The sequence below is a fragment of the Choloepus didactylus genome, chromosome 12 (genome assembly GCF_015220235.1).
Source record: "Choloepus didactylus isolate mChoDid1 chromosome 12, mChoDid1.pri, whole genome shotgun sequence".
Classification (NCBI taxonomy): Eukaryota; Metazoa; Chordata; class Mammalia; order Pilosa; family Megalonychidae; genus Choloepus; species Choloepus didactylus.
In genome coordinates, this window is record NC_051318.1 from 72710729 (window position 1) to 72725613 (window position 14885).

Below are 14885 nucleotides of genomic sequence, written 5' to 3' on the forward strand. Positions count from 1 at the left end.
CACCAATTTAAAATTTCTTGCAAAAATGTTGAACAGCAGTAATATCAGAAAAGGAAATACAAAATGGTTGAAGGAAAGAGGGAGGTAATGGGTAGTAAACATAATAAAGAATAAAACTTAATTTCATATGAACCTTTTACTGGCAATAACTCGAAAAGAATTTAACCTATAACCAAGTTATTGAGCATCAATTATATAAAATTTGGATTTCAATCAAGGGTCAAGAATAGTTAATATCATATTGCTAATATAGTTTTGTGAAATAAAGATAATTTATGAATTATAACTCTAGAATATGACATTTTGGCCTTTTATCTTAGGATGGGCAGCCAGTAAGAAGATGATACATCCTTGCCAATTATTACTTTTGTAGGAAATATCAGTTTTATTCCTTTTGGAATATTCCATTTTTGGTCTTCACATGTTTCTTTAGATTTGCAGTAGTGATGAAAGAAAAATAAAATGAATAATAGAAAAGCAATTGCTGCTTCTTACCATCAAAAATTTTAAACATCACTACCCTCTTGCTGTAGCTTTCATAGGGTGACTGCATTGAATCATATTTGAACAGTTCCAAACTGATCTTCTTTGACTACTCTGTTCTCATCTATTTGAAAGCAGATTGGGCCTTGAAACAGCCAACAAGTGATTTTAGAGAAATTTATGGCTTAATTACAAAGTATAATTTGATGCCAATTTATTGTTCATTGATTAGAACCCCTAAGACAAAGTCCTGAAGAGAAAATGTAATGCATGGTTGATAGGTTCCCAGGCCAGGTCATGGAACCCATCCATTCATTCCTGTCTTTATTAAATGTCACCTAAGTGAGACCCTGTGGGCACCCCATCTAAAATTTCAAACCTTGCCCCAAATATTTCATGTCCCTATTTGTTTTCTTTACATTTTATCTCCCTAATGTTCACACTGTGCAACATGCTCTATATTTTTACTTATTTATCATGTTTATTGTCTTTCCTGCTAGAACATCTGTTTTGTAAGGGCAGGGTTTGCCTGTTTCTTTGTTTAACTACTGCTCTTCTATGGTGTAGAATAATGCACTAATTTGATGCTCAATAAATAAATGGTAATGCTGATTCTATGTGTCCTAAAAAAAAAAAATGAAAATACTTAACCATAACTACAAAAAAAATGCTCAGACTTGTCACAACTCTGAACATTTAATATTTTAGGCTGAAGTAGAACCCATTGGTGGGGGAATGGGTTCATAAGTACTGTCATTAAAATAGACACTGTTATAGGCACTATTATAATTGTAAGATTATGTACAATCCCTTATCCTCCATACCATCTTTGCAAAATGATGGGGAAACTGAAGCTCAGAGTTTTAGGTAAAGAGCTGGTGTTCATGTAGCTTCAAGAAAGGATGATGGAGCTGGGATCCCAGTCCTGTCTCCAGGCCCCACATTCTTCCTAACAAAATAAACAGAACACCTCCTTTTTAAATCTCCTTCGTTCTTGCTATTGCCCTCTTTTACTACTGCTGATCCATTCCTATCTCAAGGTAGTAACTTGTAGGGGAAGAATGAGCTTGGAGCATGGAATAGAAAGGGTGAAAGGAAGGAACTCTCAAGAGGGATAACTGGGAGGGTTGCTTCTCGGATAACTAGTTTGGCTTTCCTCAGTTGCGTTTTTTTGTTTTTTTTGTGTGTTTTGTTTTGTTTTGTTTTTTAAGTAAGGAGAGTACATTTATTAACCTTATTTGAAGACAGTTTGCAATTTGCAGTTTCTTTTTATATTTTTCTTGATTTGCTGATCATTCCTATTTGTAGCCCTATTTGGCAGTGAAGTATGACTTCATCAACAAGTTTCTAATTTTTATGCAAATTGGCAGAATGATTTTTTTAACCTTATCCACAAAAGGCTGTCCATCTGGAAGCAGTGGATTCCTCCTTATCTGACCTCCAATATAATAAATACAATTATTGGACCTGCTAATCATATGTATTCATATTTTAAATTCATAGAAGTCCTTTATTATAGGAAAATTCATGACTTTTTCTAGTACTAGTGTCATGTAATTGAAAAACACAACCATATGATGTGAGCAGTATCCTATTGGAAGAATAAATACCACTGATTGATTTTTTTCTTTAACTTTATCATTTTCCTTCTGAAACTAGAATTATTCAAGTTTGTCAGGTTATTCATGCTAATGATGCATATAACTCAGGACAGCATTAAAACAAATTATCTGAATGTCTTTCTTACAGTATTAACCTGTTGAAATTGGATCCAATTTAAAAAGGGGAAGTTAATTTCTACTAGTTCTGATTATAAAACATTTCTCTTAACGTAAGATAGCAGTATGGGGTATAATTTACCTAACCATGCTGTTTCAGTTTTGCTAAAGCTGCCGAAATGCAATATACCAGAAATGGACTGGCTTTTAACAATGGGGATTTATTAGCTTACAAGTTACAATTCTAAGGCCATGAAAATATCCAAATTAAGGCATCAGAAAGAGGATACCTTCTCTGATGAAAGGCTGCTGGCATCTGGGATACCTTTGTCACATGGGATGGCACATGGCCAGTATCTACTGGTCCTTCTCTCCTGGGTTTCAGTGACTTCCTTTCTCAGCTCCTCTGGGGACTTTTACTCTGTGAGCTTCTCTTGGTTTCATCTCTCTGCTTCTGTATGTGTTTTCTGCTCTCATAAAGGACTCCAGTAAAGTGATTAATACACAACTTGAATGGACTGGGTCACATCTTAATTGAAATAACTTAACCAAAAGTTCCCACCCACAATAGTTCTGTACCCAGAGGAATGACATAAAAGAACATGGCCTCTTCTGGGGTATATAACAGCTTCCAAACCACCACACATGCATAAGTATGGATTCGTACTTATGGTAATGACTTTATTAAATAACATTTTAAACGTTTACTGTTGTAACAAATACAACACAGAATTTCCCATTTTAACTGCTTTCAAGTGTATAATTCAGTTTTATTAATTGTGTTCACAATATCGTGCTACCAATATCCATTACCCCATCTTTTTCATCACCTCAAAGAAAAGCTATGCACCATTAAGCAATAACTTTGCCTTCATCTCCCTTCCTCTGGTAACCTGTAATCTATTTGTCTCTATGAATTTGATTATTTTAGGTATTTCATAGAAGGGAGATCCTATAATATTTTATTTTGTGTGTGGCTTATTTCATTCATCATGATGTCATCAAGGTTCATCCATGTTGTACTATATATCAGAACTTCTTTCCTTTTTATTGCTGACTGATACTCCATTGAATATATATCACACTTCATTTATCCATTCCTCCATTAATGGACACTTGAATTGCTTCCACCCTTGGCCACATTAAATAACTTCTTACATAACTTTTCTTTCACCTACTAGAAATATTATCCCTACCAAAGTTTAATACATATTATTTTAATGTTTCGTTTATGCCTGTTTAATTAAATTCCATTCAATGCATTGTTTCTGTTCTACTTGGTTAGACAGGATACATCCTTCAAAAATCCAGAAAGGAATATTTTTCCCATAATATTTGCCTCATAATATTTAATTTGATTTTATTCTTTGCTGGATGAGATTTCTTCTGTTTACATAGGTTTTCAGAACACCTTTATATTTACAATAGAAATAATTTCTTGAGGGAAGTATCTTGGCAAATACATTTTGAATTGGTGTATCATCAAAGTAACTGTTTAGCAATGTGGTATTGGTTGTCTTTTTCATTCAGGAATGGCACTTGCCTCCCTATTTTAGAGAATAAGAAAGGAGTAAATAGAGATTTCATCTTCCAGAATGTCTCCACTCATAAAAAAGAAAAGAAAAGAAAAGAAAAATACTGTATTGAAAATATTACTCCTGAGATCTTGTTATAAGTCTTCATCAGACAGCTAGGTTGATATCCAGTACTTGTGAATAGTTTCTGTTTTTCTTTTAAAAAGATGGTTTCTATTTTTTTTTTTTTTTTTTAGTTATTGAGTGAACTCAAAATAATATGTATCAAGTAATAATATTTGGTTTTGGTCAATACCCACATATGCACATACACACACATTGAAAAACACATGCATAAACATACTTTATGTGTTACACTTCTCAATAAGTTTTGACTTTCTCAGAACATTTTTTTCCACATCAAAAACAAATGCTTTCCAATTTTTCTGCATACCTGATTCTCCAAGTCTTCTAAAAATCCAGTCCCCTTATTTTAAAAATGATTTTAATTATAGAAAAAATACAGAAGCATATCATGGAGAAATCATAACCAGATTGATTAAACACCATTAGAAAAAGTGGGGGGGGGGTGGTTATAGAATTAGAAGATTGAAAAATTCCCAATGAAATTTGGGCAAAATAGAATGACATTTAATTTTTATTTCCTTTTATCTCTTAGAAAAGAACCAGTTTTATTCAGAATTATATGGCAGTGACATTAAGCATAAGCATTGCACAAAGCATCTATCATAATATATATAATCTAACTAATAAGTAAGCAGCTGTGCCCCCCACCCCCATCCCCCCAGTTTTTGTGTGTGTTTTGGTTTTTTGGTTTTGAGAATATTTTGGTAAGGTCGACTTATTTCAGGTCTGTACTCCCCTCTGAAAGCAGAGATACTCAGTGCCCAGATTATTCAAAACTGACCAGACATTTTCTAATAAAAACTTGCTGTCTAAAAAATTAATGCATGGTTTGGAAACATGATATTGGGTTGATTACATGTTCACTGGGAGCAACAACAAGCAATCAGAAGATTTATTGGCAAAATCTGAGCTTAAATTATTGGATAATCTTAAAAGGATATTTTAATTGGCCTCTTTTGCAGGTATCTTCTGAACTAAACTGTTTCTTTAGTATTGGTCATTTAGGGCTAAATTTGGCCATTTGCTTTATACATATATTTAATGTGGTATATGCCTTTCTCTTTATGTAGAAAATGTCAATCCAAAGGGTACAGTTTTATTATAATGTATTAGAAGATAGATGATGTATATATAATATCAATAGTTTCACAATTCTTCATTCAGGATTAATAATAGGAAAAAAATTTGAATAGTCATTTGAAGATAATATTTCCCATATAGAACAATTGAAAATATTTTCTAAATGACTTATGTCTTCAAAGATTGGCAGTGTCTACTTTTCTGTTAAAAAAAATCTTACTGTAAATTTGTAGTAGGAAGTTCTGTGTTCAAATGTACTGATTTTCCATTTCCTTGTCTTGTGGTTAAATGAATGAGAATCATCAGATTTTTGTGCAAGCTCCTTTATGGAGAATAAAAACTCTAAATTCAGGCCTGAGTTTTAACAAGCATTATTAAAATATGCCTATCATATTTAAGCTGAGTAGAAAATGAATGAGTACTGGGTTTTTGGTTTGTTTCCATTTCTCTTAAATATCAGTTTTGTGGAATAATAACCATCTTTTTCTTTCAATGTAACCCAGCAATACATTATATCATATACTTTCATGTACATGCCTGATGCCTAAGACAAAAATCAAACAAAAATATTACTCAGAAATACTAACATATGAGAAAAAAATACTTTGCTATATTAAAATTAGTTCAGAACTTCAACAAAAACAAATGAAATATTATTCCCCTTTTAATTTTCTCAATATCTATCTGTATACCTATTAAAAATTCAGATTCACAAGTAAGGATTTTAGCAATGTCCTTGCTCTATAACCCATGAAGGAGAACCATAATTAAAGAGAGAGAAAAAGAACTCGATGAGCTGGAAAGGGATCATGCAATGTCGTAAACCTGGGAACTGGGAAACAGAGACATAAAGTAAAGTTGCTGTTTTGTGAGTTTGAATTAAATCTCAGTAGTATGTTGCTGTCCAGAGCAGAAGCCAACAAGGGCTAAAAAAATCAAGTAAAACTATTGCAGCAGATGTTCCTTGAAGCATTGAGTTTACAGCAGACTCCAAAAAGCTCAGGGCTAAGAGTTTAAATGACTCAGATAATGACACAGTAGATTATAAAGAGGATATGTAATTTGTAGTAAAGAATGAGCATATTTCAATAGTAAGTTTAACTCCAATTTTCATTATTTACAAGATTATTAACATAACCCAGGGTCTACCAGTACTGGGTTTTATAGTCTTTCACATTTAAAACATGAACATGAAATAACATTTATTCTTTTTAAGCAAAAGGCTACTGAATTTCTTTTTTATTTTTGACAGTTGATGATGATGCTTAAGGATAAGGCCTGAAAATGACACTTGAAACATCTCAGGCTCCATATCACCTTTAATAAAAATAATCTATGATACATTGGTTACTGTATGTCAGGTTAATTAGCTTTGCAATTAATATAGGCACATGGACAATATCATTATGAGAACTGCACAGTTGCTGACCACTTCCTTGACTTCTGGAGGAGGACAGGGAACCAGCACCACAGGTACATGTAGGATGGGACACAGACCACAAAGACATTCCTCTTGGCATCAGGGATGAAGTGTTTGCAATTTATGAACCTCCTCAGGTCTGTACACAGAACAACTTGGAGCTTCGTGAAGATCCAGAAGCTGTGGTGGTAAACGAAATTGCTGCTGAACTTCGCCTGAGAGAGGTTGGCTGGATATTTACAGACCTCATCCCAGCAGATACCTAAAAGGGTACAGTGCAATACAGTAAAAATAGGGACACCTCCATCTTGAGTTCAGAAGAATATATCATTGCAGCAGACTCCAAAATAAGCATCCCAGCTTCTGTCGACTGTCACCTGATGGACATTTGGATCCAAGTTTGTTACTTCAGTGACTACAGGTTGTCCCGACAGTCAGATCCATTTAAAAAGTACCAGATATCCAATCAGTTTATGACATGATCCATGATGGATGCCTGTTGCCATGCAAAGACGACTCTGAGCTTGGCTACACCAAGGAGTCTAGCCCCGAGCAATAAGTGTCTGACAGGTTTTATAAAGACATAGACAGGTTTGGCAACAAATCACCTCGCTGACCCACCCCCTGCCTATGGAGTACCTGATCACAGACTTCACAAAACTTTCCCCAAGGATCCAGTTTACACTTTTACTATTTTGCAAAATCCTTTTCCTATTGAAAATTGGGATGTACTGGTAAAACACAGGATTTCTGTAGTCTGGCCACTTATTAGTTCCAGAATACCTCATCTGTGTTCTTGGTAACCATCTTGGATTTCTACCTCTTGCTCCTCCTGGTCATGAAGGAAGTCGTGCCTCTGCAGGATTGCATCAGCTTACTTCTGGAGGCCATGAAGACCAGAAACAAGAAGCACATGCAGACGTGGAAGAAGTCAGAGCAATGGGCCACCGTAAAGCAACACTGCAGTAAGTGCCCCTCTCCTCCATCTCTGGGGGCCTTGAGAGAGGCCACTCCCTCTCCTAGTTTCAGAGGCTCCGAAGCTTTGGCACTTCTATTTTATGCCCTAGAATCCTGAGCTCAGGGTGTGTTGTGATGGGCTTCATGAAGAACAGGACAAACACAAATCAAACTTCTCTGCTAGGTTACACTGATTTATCATTAAAGTATTACATACATGCTATAAGAGTCCCACATTTTAAGTGTATAGCCTTATGGGTTATATAAAAGTATACACCCAGAAAAAAGTATAAAATATAATCATGAATGTTGTTTACTTTTAGAGTAAAACAATTTTAAATACATAGTCTCTTACTGTCCTTTACAGTGCCATGATTCCCTAAGTCTGTAAATGTTAATAATAGCAGTATAGAAAAATTGTTATTTTTGCAGTGAATTGGAATAACCTCCTTCCAAGAAGTTGTGCAGTAAATCACTTGTCAAGTCATGTTTTCTACCAGCCCATCTCACAATACACTACAAATGAAAAAGCCTGAAGACTATCTTATGGCTAAAGCTTTCAATCTCAATTCTGATCTTGTCCCTCAACGGAGGGTTTACTTAAAATCAGGATGTTTCCCAAAGATATATCAGAGAACACCATAACTACTATGACACTTTTTGGGTGGGATAATCAGCTCCCTAAACCAAACCTCTGAAAATTTGGTTGGGGGCAGAATGAATGATCTCTGTCTAAACAACAGCTGAATGTCATGGATTTTTGCTCTTGGGTGTTATTTTTGAAGTCAGGACTTGTTTTGCCAACACTTCACTTTTGAGCTACAGTGCCTGTGGTTTAATTGCAAATTTGATTCTCCGATCACTGAAGGCAGTGTCCATTATGTGGGTCACATGCTTACACTGAGGAAGCCATGTATTTTCAACATCTCTGTGTTTCTGATGTGGAAAATAACTTGTGGGATAGTTTACATTCACAGTCTTCTTGCACTTTCCAAAACTGGAATGTAGACTTGACTTATTGTCATTAAGGAGACCTCTATGTATCAGTCTATAGTCTTCCACTGCTTTGTATAGTTTTCCTTAATGCAAGTTCACTATGTTGTGGAAACAGCATCTAAAAGAACACAGCTTGGAAATGCACTTGTTTTCTAGCTGTTTCAAACCCAACCAGATAAAAGAAAAATATATCAGCAAGCATACTTCTAAATTCATAAGAAGAATTAAAATGCAAGGGCTTTCTTGTGTATAATTCAAATCTTTCCTTGAAAAGACTTAAAAAGTAAAGAAGATTGTAGTGAAGAATTTTCTGTTTTTCTGGTATAAAGATAAAGAAGTAAAAAAAAAAATTTTCTAGGATGGACAAGAAGCACCTATCAAGGAGAGCATATTAAACCTTAAATTTTTAAAATATTATATTTTTATTATGTTGCTTGGCAATCCAATGCACTCAGAAATGATGCACTCAGGAAGCATTCAATAAGTTAATTGATTGTGATTAGATCAGTTCCTGCCACACAACCCCTGGCACAACCAAGGTAGGTGAATGACCTGAGTAGATAGAGGAACATATGCCTTATCCATTTTTATGAATTTTTCATCCTTACAATTTTCATAATCTCTGGAGTTCCTCCCACTGGTGAGTCCACTAAAAATTATTATATGACTTTTGTAAAAGAGCCTATATAATCTAATTTATCCCTAAGTTGATCAGTGCTAACAAATGAAAGTGATGAGCATGTCTCTCTGTGAGACTGAAATAAGTGCTGCCTAAACTAAGACAAGGTCATTTTAAATTGCCAACACTTGAGGGTTACTGTAGCTTTATAGCTGACTTTATATGCCGCTTTTTGTTTTTGTCACTTGTTTTTTTCTAAGTGCTTCATCATTATTGTGTACCCTAATTCAAAACTGAAATAAGTCAACAGCACAGACACTTACAGATCAAGGAACCAGTGAAAGATGTTCTGTAGTGTTCAAAATGACAAAAGAAGCTAAAATTAACAACCTGAACCTGTGTTAAATGGCAACTGCTTAGGTTCCTAGATGATGCTGTTTTAATTGTGGATGAAGTATTCTTATAGTAAATTCACTTCATTTATATCAACAGTATATTTCATGTCTAGGAGGGAAAAAAAAGTTTTGCTAAAATTTAAATATTTGATGTGGGGGAAGCTCTTTAAGGAACCTCATACTTATTACTTTGAAAGCTTACTTACTCAGATTTGGCCTTATCTTTGTCCTAGAACTTTGATCTCATCCCTATGATCCTGTATTTGTCTTCCTGAAGGCCTGGGACTGAGTCCAGCATTCCTGGACTGACGCCACATAGCTCCAAAATATAAGAGGCTCCATGACTGGGTCTCATGTTCTCTATAACCCATTTTCTTGGCTTCATCAGCAGCCTTCCTGAGCCATTGAGAGCTGACTCTTTAAACTTTTCTCTGACAACTAAATTCCCTGTTTCTTAACTCTCTCTGTCTCAACTCTTCCAAAGTGTTCATGGGGTAAGGAATAAAACCTATGGCTGGTCTTTCATCTTTCATAGCTTCTGAGCTTTAACCTTTCAGTCATAACTCCTCATCTGCTTTTACTTCATAAAACATCATTTGGCACTTTCAATTTGTTTTATGCCCTAGCTTTCTAGATATGTGGGGGGTTTGGGGGTTTTGTTAACTAATAAATATTCCTACCACCACCCTTAGGACAACTACTAACAGTTAAGGTTTGTTGAGCATGTAATAATCACCAGCTATTTTACTAATCAATTTATGTCTCAGGGGATGCAATCTGTCTTAGGTTGCCAGGGCTGCTATGACAAATGCCCCAGAGTAACTGGCGTACACAGTAGGAATTATTGGTTCATGGTTTGGAGAGTAGAAGTCCAAAATCAAGGGATTAGCAGGCCATACCTCCTCTGAACTCCATAGCTTTCCAGTGGTGCCATGCTGGCATTTTTTTCTCTGCTCCCATCATGTGACGATCTGTCTCTTTCTGTCTCCTCCTGTGGCTTATACTTCTATGTCCAAATTTCCTTGGCTTATAAGGACTTCAATCATTCTGGATTAAGGCCCACTCTGTTTTATTTGACTTCATCTTAATAGCATCGTTAGAGATCCCACTTAGAAATGAGTTTGTTCCCCCAGGACCTGGGGTTCGGTCTTGAACATATCTTTGAGAGGGACGTGATTCCATCTACCATACAATCTTAAAAAACAAAAACAAAATTTGGGATTTGTTTCTTTCCTCTGTATTGTCAAAGAAATGGAGTTTCAGAGAGGTTAGAGAACTTGTTTGAATTTGCACAGCTAGTGAGTTTAAGAGAATGAATTTGAAACAAGGTCAGGTGACTCTTACGTCCTTTTTAGACAGGGTCTTTGATTCTAGCCCGGCATCTTTGTATCACCATAACCCACTACAATTCCCTATACCTGGGAATGCTCTTGATGTTCATTGATGATGATACTGAATCTCATTGTCTTGCTTTAACTCCCAGGTTCAAAAGCATTTCTATGTTAAATTATTTCTTCTAAAAAGTATTTCTGTCATTCAAATACATACTCTAATCTTCATGTTTTGGCTCAGCTATAATTAATGACTCCTCATTTACATGATGTTAGCTATCTTTTGGCCCCAAGTGTGCTTTTTATTTTTCCCCAAAGTATTTCATTACAGCCACTCGGGTTGTGATCAATAGCTGATGAATAACTTCAAAGGAAATTGTCTCAAATCAGATGCCTACACGGCCAAGGAAAAGTAGTCATGAGATGAAGGAATTTTGCTTTCAATAATGAACAATTGAATATATTTATTACTTGTAATATCAAGTTTCCTATAGTCCTCTTATGTTTATGATTATTTATATGGGTTACTGAATTAAATCCCCAGGTAAGTTTTAACTTGTAATTTCATTTTGTTCATTCAGTTTTAGTGTACATTATTTTCTCCATTATTAGCATACTTAATTCTTTTAATTCTATATCTAGAAATTGCAGATTTTTCTTTGGAAAAAGAGAGGTGGGCATTTTATTTTAGTTTTTATTTCTTTGCATAATATATTTTTACATTCCTAAAAAGGATTTATTTCTGTAATGTTTTAAAATATGTACGGACATAAATTTATTTACGGAAAACACCATACGTTACACTGTTTTTCAGGCATTTTCAAGCTTTTCCTTCTACAATAGATGAGGTTAACTTTATTTAGGTGTGGTGGCAGATTGGGCAATTTGTTGTTTTCTTCTAGTTAACTTTATAATTTAGGACAATGTCAATACAAACAGCAAATAAGTTGAATCAACATATAGTTAAGCTGGGAGAAATGTGCTAGTATTCAAATTTGATTAATGCCAGCATGGAGAGCAATCTTTACTACATTACCTATAAATATTATTATAATAGCAACAGTTTACATGCTATATATTTTGCCTTTGTTCTTCATTTTAGAAAATGATGTCCTGCTAAGCACATGTGCTATAGGTAATATTCCTGCAATATAAAATAGTCCCAATGAATCTTATTTATTTTCACAAATAGAAGGAAGTGAGTTATCTCTTCCGCAAGCACTCTCTTGTGTAAACCATCATTATAAATTTAAATCTTTGTAACCATTTGTAGAATATGTTTCTTTGATTAAAGAAAAGGTATACATTTTATAGTACCACGTTTGATGTGCATAACAATTTTAAAAATAAAATTTGTAAATTCACCTAAAATTTATATTTAATCATTCATTAACACAAATTGTTATAATAATAAAACATCTAGCATTAGAAATGTATAATTCAGAGTACTACTATTTCAATACCAATGTAATATTTCTCCAAGTAAGGAAGAATATATTTTCAGAGGCTACGTATTGAACAAAAATGAGCAAATTAGGCATTTTATGCCACTTGTATTTTCTAAACCAGCACCCGGAGAATTTGTTTCTCTAGGGTATGTTTTCATACAACCTATCTACTATGATGGAAATGTGAGTTTATTTTCCTTTGCTGAAAGTTACACTTACCAGACTCTTTCTTTTCATGACATTTCCATTGTAATCATTCTGTGTTGTTGCATTGCAATAATTTCCTATAATTTATAAATGAATTGGAAATCTTCCTCAACCTCCTCCCCACTGCCTTTTATTATTTACTTTAGTTTTCTCAAGTGCCAGAGGCTTGCTATACTTGTCATTTTTTAATTTTACATTTAGGAAAGAATAAATCCAACTGTATTTGCTTTTATTTAGACTCTTAATAAAACATGAATTATCTATGTAAGGCAGAAATGTTACAGCAAGAAAACAGCCCTGAGAAATGTCTAGTTTTATGGCTTATATCAGCTTAGCCTCAGGCAACTAAACTGTCTGTCACAGATGAGACATCGGTTTCTGCTTTAACTAGAGTGAAGGCATGTTGCAAAATTGAAGCTATATATTTTTTCTTAAATGTATAATAATTTTCTTTCATAATTGAACATATTAAACATATCATGCACAAGCTTGTTGTTTTAATCAAGGTTAAGCAACTATTCAAAGTTTTGTTTCTGTATAGGTCTTAAATGCCTGAGTTTGCAAAAATAAATCTGTAAAAGTGGTTTTTAACGCTGCACAATGACACCTTAAGTGTAATGCTACATTTTTAGTGTTCTAATAAAAAGAGTAATCAAGACAGACGGGTTTAGTTTCATCACTTTTTATTCTTTATGGACTGAATCAACATCAATGAGTGAGAGAATGCTTGACCACAAAGAAAGTTTTTACCAAATGGAATTTTTTAAAAATTTGAATTAATGTATCTTGTTCTTCCAAATTGATATACACTATTTTGATCCCATTACCCTCCTGGATCCAGACATCAGCAACATCAAAGGAGAATTGAGGATGATTATTCTAGGGCTGTAACAGAAAGCTTGATCTCTTCCTCACATATAACTATTGTTCATTAGATCACTTATTAAAATCCTGGCACTCTGTACAATTAATTACGTAAACAAAGAGGATATAATCCATTCTGTTAATGCAGAGTAACTGTAGAGTCATTTGTGGAATTGCTGGTATGTGTGAGCGAGAGGGAAGGGGAAGGCAGTTCCTCGAAGGAAAAATTGGACCAAGTATGTGTTGAATAGAATTATGGATATTTAACAAAAATTTCTATAATAATACAATGTATCACATGCTAGTAGTAAACTGAAATATTAAAATACTGGATAATCTACACTGGTATTTATTTAAGAACATTTTTAGTCGAAGTATTAAGTCTTGTTTTAATTTATAACCAATGTGTGATTTCATTTTTTTTATAAACATCTCCTGAAGCGTGTGCATTTGTGTGTGTGTGTGTATATATGCACAGTATTTACAGAATATATTTTTACTTTTTTTTTTCCAAAACTGACGTATTTTCTGTCCATAGAAGGGCCTCGCTATAACAGCGATAGCATTAGAGAGAGAAATATTCAAATGAAATTCACATGCCACATTTTCGTTTTCCCTTGGAAAACTGGAAGCTTTATCGATACCAATTTGAATGTGATGATTCATAGTCCCTTTTGTCATAGCACATTCATATATTTATTTTCTAAAACAAAATATCTGCACTTTGAAATTCTTGCTTTCAATTTAAATTTCTTTAGTGCTTCATAATTTCGACGTTTCCCTTTGCAGTTTTTTTTTTTTCTTATGCGAACTCATTTCTTAAAGGAAGTGCTAATTCAGGAAATCGTGAAAATTTAACTTTCTTTGTATCCCTGAGTCTTGTATGAGTCAGTGTTGCCTATGTGGCCGTTTGAAAATGAAACATAATGCAAATACGAGGGAATAGAAATGAGAATGCTCTCTGGACAGCACACTTTCTGGTTAAGGCCATGTTTTTCAGAATCAGACCTAGGTACCAATTCTGTTTTTCCCCAGACTCCTGACCTTGGGCAACTTACTCATTTTGTTAAACTTCAGTTTCTTCGTCTGTAAAGGAAATAACAATACCTACAAATACGTGGGCATATAGTGAACCAGGAGTAAATGAAAACGTTTGCTATTTTCTTTATTAAATTATAACTTTATGCCTCAACACCGACTATCAGAGGAATAAAATTTAGTTTACAAACATCTAAGAAACTATCTTATTACTGGTAAAAATAAATAAATAAAGTCAACCAAACTGCAGCAATGACAGCACATTCAGTTGTTGATGAAATCTATGAATCTGGCCTTAGAAGAAAGCCATAAATAAACATAAATAAATAGCTAGGTCAAAAAGACAATCACGATAATTAGGAATTTCATGGTCCCTTAACTTTTCCTGAATTAATCTCAAGTGTCAGATGGCCTGAGCAATGAGTAAACATGAATTTATGATATGCTATGATTGTTGGGTATAGTAGCCATGATGCAAAAATCTGAATGAAGGAGAAACATGTAGCACAATTCTTTCCAAAACAGACTCACTGCTCAAGAGGGATGCTATTCCTTATTTCAAAATACCTGAAGTGTTCAAGTAAATGTGTTATTCTGGTACAGATTATGGAATGCAAATATCTCTATTTTTTACTTTTAAATGGGGTGTATATTTGCTTCAGACAAAA

The 14885-nt window shown here is 34.1% G+C and overlaps 1 protein-coding gene and 1 pseudogene across 8 annotated transcripts in view; both read left to right on the top strand.

The window, feature by feature from the left end:
* The window catches only part of LOC119507434, a 71155-nt pseudogene extending 63718 nt beyond the window's left edge, over positions 1-7437 (top strand).
* PCDH9 (protocadherin 9) overlaps positions 1-14885 on the top strand; it is a 1016093-nt gene that overhangs the window by 523924 nt on the left and 477284 nt on the right. The gene's annotated exons all lie outside the window — the stretch shown is intronic.